The following is an 8,983-nucleotide window of genomic DNA, read 5'->3' as shown; positions in this document are numbered from 1 at the left end:
CACCTCAGGAAAGATATATTGGCCTTGGAGTGGGTACAGTGCATTTTCACCAGCATTATACTGGGGATTAATGAATTAAATTACAAGTTGCATAAATTTGTCTTGTAATCCCGAGTTTAGAAGATTAACAGGTGATTTAATCTAACTGATAAACGTGTTTGACAGCATAGATGCAGAGAAACTATTTCCTTGGTGGGCGTACCCAGGTCAAGGAGGCATAACCTCCTTGTGTTAATCTGGAACTCTCCCCCAAAAGGCTGTGGATGCTGAACCAAGTTGAATTTTCTTAGACTGAGAGTCATGGATTTTTGTTGGGTGAGGGTATCAAGGGAAATGGAACAAAGGTGGGTAAATGGAGTTAAGATACAGATCTAGAACAGGCTGAATGGCCTACTCTGTTCCTATGTTTGAAAAATAATTAGATGGCTGTTAAATAACAGAAAATGCTGGAAAAACTCAGCAGGCTAAGCAACATTCGTGGAGAGAGAAATAGAATCAACGTTTCGGGTCGATGGCTGTTAACTTGGGAGACCATTAGGACGTGAAAAGCGCCAAATAATTACAAGTCTATCTTTCAAGATACAAAGTGTTTTTAAAGCACTCATTTTATTAATAAAAACATACGTCAAAACTGGAGCCTTCTCTCCGGTTTACCACTTGCAAAAAGTGGCAATGCATTTGAATGCAATAAAGATGTGTAAATATTGAGAACGATTTGCATCATAATTGCAAACATCTTTAAACTGAAATGTGGCCATTCCAGCCTTCTCATTGGCCCTCTGTGAGCCCGTGACCCATGCTCCTTGAGCCGCGTGCTCCCACACTGGTTTCTGATTGGATGAGCATGGCGGGGTGGGTTGTGCTATACCGGGTCTCGTGATGTGCTTTTGGCCCAATGAGAGCTGCGGCTTCAGACTATGAATGGTGGGCGAGTTCAAAATTACCTTGCTTGCGATTGGACTGCCGTCGAATCCCCCCAAAAACCTTCGGCCTGCCTGTTTGGCACGCCTACCCACCGACCCCCACCGCGGTGGACAGGTGCCTGACTGCAGCCGGCGTCTTGCGGCTGCGCACGGCGGCGCGTTTGGTTGGCAGATGGGTCGGGCCGGGAGAGCGGCTGTTGGCGATTGGTCGGGCGGCCGGGCGTGACGTTCGTGATTGGCGCGCGGCGGAGCGGCCGTGATTGGCCGAGGGCTGGCGGTGGTTGGGCTCGCGCTGGGGAGCTGTCAGTCCGGCGCGGTGGTGACTGCGTCTGGCGCCCAGTGTGTGCGCATAGCGGCAGGAAGGCAGCGGCTCTCTCTTGTAAAACCTTTCCTATTTACCCCTCGACCCCCCACCCTCCTTTACCTCTGGTCTCCCCCACTCCTGTTACCTCCACCTTCCTCCTCGGGTCTTCCTCGGTCCAGCCATCGTTGCCCGAAGGGACGCGGGCTATTGTTCCCACCGACCTACTCCCTTTTTTTCCCCCCTTCCCCCCCCTCCCCTCCCCTCCTCTCCTCCCCCCTCCTTTCCTCCCCCTCTTAACCGGCTCCTCGATCCCCGGGGGCACCCGCAGGCCCCATTGCTTGCGCCCTCATTTCCCGCTCTCCGGACCCGCCCCTTGTTCCTAGCACTGCTCCGTCCTGCCCCGGACTCCCGGACTTGGTGAGTTTCAGTCTTGTTTTATTTTTTTCTTTGGTTGGGGGCTGGGGGTAGGTTACTGCTGTCCTATTTCACTACAGGCTGGTCTGACCTGCGCCATGTGCCCACCTGTATGTGTGTGTGTGTGTGACAGAGACCCGGTTGCCCCCCTGCGCCCGTCGGGGTCTAGCCACACACTTGTGGCATTGGCCGTAGGTGCAATCTTGCCGCACGTAGAAATAGGTCTGTTAATATTGTGCACATGTATGCATTGAGCCAGGCTACTGTGGATGTTGTCATATATGTGTACATGCTATGGGGTTTTGCTGAATGTATGTAACTACGCCAAGTGCTTTGTGCTAATCTTGAGTGCCATCTGGCACATGGGTGAGACCTTTTTGGCATGTGTGCCAGGACACAAGGGTACAGTATATCTGCATTTGATTTAACTGGATTTATACAATATAGTTATGTTGATTAATGCAAATTGTGTTGGGGGGGTGGGTGGGAAATGTCAGCAACTAGTAAGTGATTTGTAAAACCACTTGAATAATTTAAATGTGATTCCACATGAGCCTCAAAGTAACACAATTCAATCTGGCTGCTTGGTTTTTATTTAAGCTGTGTTGAAGAAAACAAAAGAACAAACTAATATGGCAACAGACCATAAAGATAGGACTGTTGACACCTTTCCATTCTGTTTTATGCAATTAAATGTTTACTGAAAATTATAGTCAACAGGTGACTTATTTTCTTGCATTTGAGTGTACCAATTGGTGTTTGGTCATGCCAACTGGGCCTACGTTTTTAAAATTTAATATCGAGCCCTGAATTGTTAGGGAAATCCTGGCGATGATTATTAGTCATGAGGTAATTTATATTATCTATTCCTAGATTCCTGTCTACTCCTTGTATCTGAACACCATATGGGATATATAGTCTTGGAATGGAACTGTGTGGTTTTTGTGGAAGCTTTTGGTGTTTTTATTTTAGTTTCTGCCCACAATTTGGGTCTTCAGTGATTCAGGTTATGCAGAAAAATCTTGAAATGCGCAGAAGCAAACATCTTTTTTGAACATTGGTAGAACAAATTAAAAAAAATAAATAAAACTCTTTTAACTCTTTGGTGTCTATTCCTGTTACTTTTTTGAAGATTGTGTTGATGACATTGTCCATACTTCCTTGAAAAGGGTTAGAGAAAGATGCAGTTGTTAACTAAGGGAGCTTGAGCAATGCTATTTTAACTTAATTCAGCTCCTTTTGTATTGTATAATTCAACAGCAACTTATGAATGAGAACTTTCTTCAATGATAAAATATTCACAAAATAAAAATAGCAAATAGTTTTCGATAGCTTTGATTTCTGAAAGAATTTGTTCACGCAGAAGGAAAATACATTGTAAGTACTCCATATAATGGAAAAAAATGCATGGCTTTGTGTTCTTAACTTCAGTGGAGGCTTGATGTGGAGCCCTGTGCATCAGAGCAACACCACTGATCGCATGTGCAGGAGGGCAGTGTACCAAGGCATTTGGCATGTCTTCCAAGCATCAGGTGACTAGATTGGCTTCCAGGCGCATATGAAGTAATGTCCCTGTTGCAATCAATACAAACATTCCAGGATGCATAGTGCTCCTGTCCAGCAGTAAATTTAATGAAAGCAACTTAATGGCAGAGAGAGCTGACACTGAGCTTCTGTTAATGTATTAAAATAAATTATGTGGGGAGGTATGATTGCACAGGCACTAGGAGCCCAATAGTAACTTGCTTAAGTAGCCATTTTTCACATGGTCTTGTGCAGTGTGTCAGGTTGTTCATTCAAGGAGCATATTGCAACAGAGCTTGATTATTTCTTCACCTGATATTTTCATGTGCAAGGATTGACTATTCCTCTCCATTACCTATAGGTGTTGAGGCCAATTGCAGTGTCATTACCATCTTAACTGCATTTAGCTAACTTGGTACAGTGCAGGAGCTGAAGTTGGGATGTTTTAATCTATGCACTAGGTAGTATGTTTACCCACTGAACTATCTGAGAAATCTGCACGATCTCTGAAGAATTTCCCATGCAATTTGTATCCCCCAAGCTATTTTTTAATTTAGTTATAAAAATGTCCAGGTTCAGTGCTAATCTAAAACTGATGTAGCTTAGCAGTGTGACGCTATGAGTACCAACATTGTATGATGGCGTGATAGTGCTACAATCTTCTACATCAACAACTTGCATTTATACCTTCACCATTATAAAGTATCCCAAGGTCCTTTACGGGAGCATTATCAGAAATCTTGACACTGAGCCACATAGAGATATAAGGACAGGTTACCAAAAGCTTTGTCAAAGAGTTAGGTTTTAAGGGAGGGAATTCCAGAGCTTCAGGCCTAGGCAGCTGAAGGCACGGTCGCCAATGGTGGAGCGCTAGAAATCGGGCATGCACAAATGCCAGAATTGGAGGACTGCAGAGATCTCGGAGGGTTGTAGAGCTGGAGGAGGTTACGGAGATAGAGAGGGATGAGGACATTGAGGGATTTGTGTACACTAGAATGAGCATTTTAAATTTGAGGTGTTTCCCAAACAGTAGCCAATGTAGGTCAGTAAGCACTTGGAATGATGGGTGAGCGGGACTTTGTGCGAGTTGGGATTCGGGCAGCAGAGTTTTGGATGAAATAAAAACAGAAAATGCTGGAGATACTCAGCAGGTCAGGCAGCATCTGTGAAGAGAGAAACAGTTAACGTTTCAGGTCGATGACCTTGCGTTAGAATCGACCTGAAACGTTAACACTGTTTCTCTCTTCACAAATGCTGCCTGACCTGCTGAGTATCTCCAGCATTTTCTGTTTTTATTTCAGATTTCCAGCATTTGCAGTATTTATTTTCTTTTTGTATTAGAGTTTTGGATGAGTTGAATTTTAGAGGGTTGAACATAGGATAATTGATTCTGGAGGTAACAAAAACATAGATGAAGGTATCATGAGTTAACAATCTCAATTGTGCAGTCATGGGGATGAGCTAAGCAGCTGTCAGGCACACTGTTGGAAAGGAGGAGAAAATCACGGGTCACATGTGCATTTCCTAACTGCTGGTTTCAAAGCAGTATCTATGGAGGCCTGGGGGCCATGCTCAATGTGTCTCGAAGGAAGGCCTGAAATCAATTGAAAAATTGCTTAATCCTACAGTTCTGTTAATGGATATTATATTTTCTAACCCATCAACATATCCTTCTATTCCTTCTTACCTTAAATACACCTATGCTAGCTGAGAGGGAAAAAATCAGCACGTGGGAGGGATTGATAATGACTTCGGAGGATGGTCTCCTGCATCAGTTTCTTTTCACAAGCCCTATTGTGGCTTCTGAGAGAGATCACTAATTTTGACACGGGGCCCATTGAAAACTGGATTGAGACTGCTCATACTCCATTCACATTGCAGCCAGCAAGGAAACATTATTTTGGTTGGGTTTGAATTAGTGGTTAAAAGGCTGCTATACCAACGAGTCTCCTCCATTTACAGAGAATTATGATCAGAACTTCCTTTATTGGTCATATATTTCTGTTTCTATTTTTCACAATTTCACATGTTTTGCTGCTGCTCTGGACCCGAACCATCACTTTTTCCTCCCCCCTCGAGTACTCTACCCTCCCAATCCTTCAGCACTCATCGTCTTTCCGACTCTCCTACCGCTGTCCCAAGCTTGATTCCTTCTTAACTAATCCTACAGCTTCCCTCTGCTTCTCTTGGCATCCTCCGAAGGGCTCACTGAGGCACTTGTCACTGCCTCTTAACGAGCAGCAACCTCAATTGCTTCCTGACCTTTCTGCCCAGCGTTCCTGCCTGGGGCTAATCTTGCCAACCTCCTTCCCGTCCCACTCCCCCCTCCCAGCGCTGAGTCTGTGGACGCTGCCAGTGGATTGGCTATCACTGCCCTGCTCCTCATCTCCCTCCAGAATGTACATTCACTTGTGAACAAGGCCCTTGCCATCCATGAGCTTATTGTGAATGATCACATCGATATTATGGCCTTGACAGACATGGCTGACGGGTGTTGACACCGTTCCCCTTAATGAAACTTCCCCGCCTGGCTATATATTCCACCACATGCCCTGCTCAAACCGCTGCGGTGGTGGTGGTGTAGCCCTTGTCTCTAAATCACACCTTGGTCTATCTCACTATTCCTCTGGCAACCTTTCCTTTGAGCATCTCGCCTTGTTCCACTCCTCATGTGCCTCATTTTAAAATCCTTGTTCTGTACTGCCTACCCAAGTACCATGCCAAATTTCTCATTTTCTCTGCTTTCCTCCCTCAGCCCCTGCACTGAACGACTTCTCGTCCTCTAATTTCAACCTCCATCTCGACTCTTGTTGCTCTCTCTCTTCTGAGTTCACTGACTTCCTTTCCTTTCTAAATCTCTCCATATAAACTATCCTACCCATATTCATAGCTACCCCCTCGATCTTGTGTGGTCTCGCTACTCCCATCGTAACTATCACTGATGAGACAATTTGTGATCATTTCCATGTATTGCTCTCCATTCACCCAATCCCACTTCTTTCTGTGTCTGCCCCTGGAAAAAACCTCTCACTCAAGTCACTTACCACTATTTTCAAATCCCCAACTATCTAGCCTTTGGCCCACAATTCATCATGACATTCCTGCAGCCAAAGATCTGCTAAATCACACCCTCTCCACCATCTTTGATGCCCTTGTTCCTATTAAAACAAATACTCTCTGTCTCTCTCACCCTAGTCGTTCCCCTGGTACTAGTGGGGTACCGCAGCGATCGGTCCTTGGACCCCAGCTAATCACAATATATATTAATGATCTAGACAAGGGAACTAGATGTAATATCTCCAAGTTTGCAGATGACACAAAGCTGGGTGGGCGTGTGTGCTGTGAGGAGGATGCCGAGAAACTCCAGGATGATTTGGACAGGTTGGGTGATTGGGCAGAAGCATAGCAGATGCAATATAACATGGATAAATGCGAGGTTATCCACTTTGGTGTCAAACAGGAAGGCAGATTATTATCTGAATGGCAATAGATTGGGAGAAGGGGAAGTGCAACGAGACCTGGGTGTCCTTGTGCAGCAGTCGCTGAAGGTAAGCACGCAGGTGCAGCAGGCAGTTAAGAAGGCAAATGGTATGTTGGCCTTCGTAGCGAGAGGGTTTGAGTACAGGAGCAAGGATGTCTTGCTGCAGTTGTACAGGGCCTTAGTGAGACTACACCTTGAGTATTGTGTGCAGTTTTGGTCGCCTTATCTGAGGAAGGATGTTCTTGCCATGGAGGGAGTTCAGCGAAGATTCACCAGGCTGGTACCTGGGATGGCAGGAACGACGTATGAGGAGAGATTGGGTCGATTGGGCTTGTACTCGCTGGAGTTTAGAAGAATGAGAGGGGATCTCATTGAAACTTATAAAATTCTACCAGGACTGGACAGACTAGATGCAGGAAGGATGTTCCCGATGGTCAGGGAGTCCAGAACCAGGGGTCACAGACTAAGAATAAGGGGTAGGCCATTTAGGACCGAGATGAGGAGGAATGTCTTCACCCAGAGTGTGGTGAACCTGTAGAATTCTCTACCACAAGGCAGTAGAGGCCAATTCTTTTAAATATATTCAAGAAGGAGTTGGATATATTTCTTAAGGTCAAGGGGTATGGGGACAAAGCAGGGACAGGGTACTGAATTTGGATGATCAGCCATGATCGAATTGAATGGCGGAGCAGGCTCGAGGGGCTGAATGGCCTACTCCTGCTCCTATCTTCTATGTTTCTATACCCCTCATCTCCACTCCCTTAAGTCCAAGGGGCATAGAATTGAACATCTCTGGTGGGACAACTGGTTTTACCATCCATCACCACATCTGGCTGGACCAAATAAAGCACTATCGGGTCCTGCTCTCTATTGACAAAACTGCTCACTATTCAAAGATCATCCTGGAATGCACAAATAACGCCCAGCTTCTCTCTCCCACCACAAATCGTTGTCTTAAGCTATGCTCCCGTGCCTCCTCTACCCTTGCCAACAAGTGCGAGGAGCTCATGGACTCTTTTGTCACAAAGATCAAGATCATCTTTTCAGCTGCCTCTACTGCTTCCTTCCCTTCCCCTTGCTCATTGGGCCAAACCTCACCTAATGTTCCACTCTGCCCTAGCCATGAACTCGCATCTTTCTCTAGATTCTATCCCATCTCCTGCCTTCTCTCCGAGCTCATCTTGTCCATGAGGCGCACCTCCTGCTCCCTCGACCCTATTCTGACCATCTGCTGACCACCCAATTTCCCTCCCTGGGCCCCATGTTAGCTGATATTAATAGTTCCCTTTCCTCAGATACTGTTTCCCCTCTCCTTCAAATCTGCGGTCAGCACCCTTCTCAGGAAAAACCCACCCTTGACCTTTCTGTCCTACCACCCCATCTCCAACCCCCTTTTCCTCAAGTCCTTGAATGTGTTGTCACCTCCCAAATCTTGCCTGAAGTTCCATGTTTGAATCCCTCCAGTCGGGTTTCCAACCCTGACACAGTACTGAAACAGTCCTTATCAAGGTCACATGACATCCTATAGAAACATAGAAGATAGGAGCAGGAGTAGGCCATTCAGCCCCTCGAGCCTGCTCCACCATTTAATGTGATCATGGCTGATCATCCAAACTCAGTACCCTGTCCCTGCTTTCTCCCCGTATCACTTGATCCCTTTAGCCTTAAGAAATATATCTAACTCCTTCCTGAATATATTTAATGAATTGGCCTCCACTGCCTTCTGTGTTAGAGAATTCCACAGGTTCACCACTCTCTGGGTGAAGAAATTCCTCCTCATCTCTGTCCTAAATGGCTTATCCCTTATCCTTGGACTGTGACCCCTGGTTCTCGACTCCCCTGTCATCAGGAACATCCTTCCTGCATCTAGTCTGTCTAGTCCTGTTAGAATTTTATAAGTTTCAATGAGATCCCCTCTCATTCTTCTAAACTCTAGCGAATATAAGCCTAATTGACCCAATCTCTCTCCATATGTCATTCCTGCCATCCCAGGTATCAGTCTGCTGAATCTTCGCTGCACTCCCTCCATGGCAAGAACATCCTTCCTCAGATAAGGCGACCAAAACTGCACACAATACTCAAGGTGTAGTCTCACTAAGGCCCTGTACAACTGCAGCAAGACATCCTTGCTCCTGTACTCTAATTCTCTCGCTATGAAGGCCAACATACCATTTGCCGCCTTAACCGCCTGCATGCCTCCCTTCAGCGACTGGTGCACAAGTACACCCAGGACTTGTTGCACTTCCCCTTTTCCCAATCTGCCTTCCTGTTTTTGCCACCAAAGTGGATAACCTCGCATTTATCCACATTATACTGCATCTGCCCGATCACCCAACC

The 8,983-nt window shown here is 45.9% G+C and overlaps 1 protein-coding gene across 17 annotated transcripts in view; it reads left to right on the top strand.

Annotated features, from left to right (window-relative positions):
• The first annotated feature begins 1,203 nt into the window (after positions 1-1,203).
• LOC147120019 (poly(rC)-binding protein 3) overlaps positions 1,204-8,983 on the top strand; it is a 319,465-nt gene continuing 311,685 nt past the window's right edge. For 4 of the 17 annotated variants that reach the window (XM_085985512.1, XM_085985525.1, XM_085985531.1 and 1 more), the window contains exon 1: positions 1,205-1,644. The gene's annotated coding sequence lies outside the window, so the exon portion shown is untranslated. Of the gene's footprint in view, positions 1,645-8,983 lie in introns of all 17 variants that reach the window. The other 13 variants (XM_085985519.1, XM_085985517.1, XM_085985518.1 and 10 more) reach the window with 5 other exon arrangements.

Source organism: Somniosus microcephalus, chromosome 4 (assembly GCF_052327205.1).
Source record: "Somniosus microcephalus isolate GS21.2 chromosome 4, FLI_Smic_1.0, whole genome shotgun sequence".
NCBI classification, from domain to species: Eukaryota; Metazoa; Chordata; class Chondrichthyes; order Squaliformes; family Somniosidae; genus Somniosus; species Somniosus microcephalus.
This window is presented reverse-complemented; position numbering and strand designations above follow the sequence as displayed.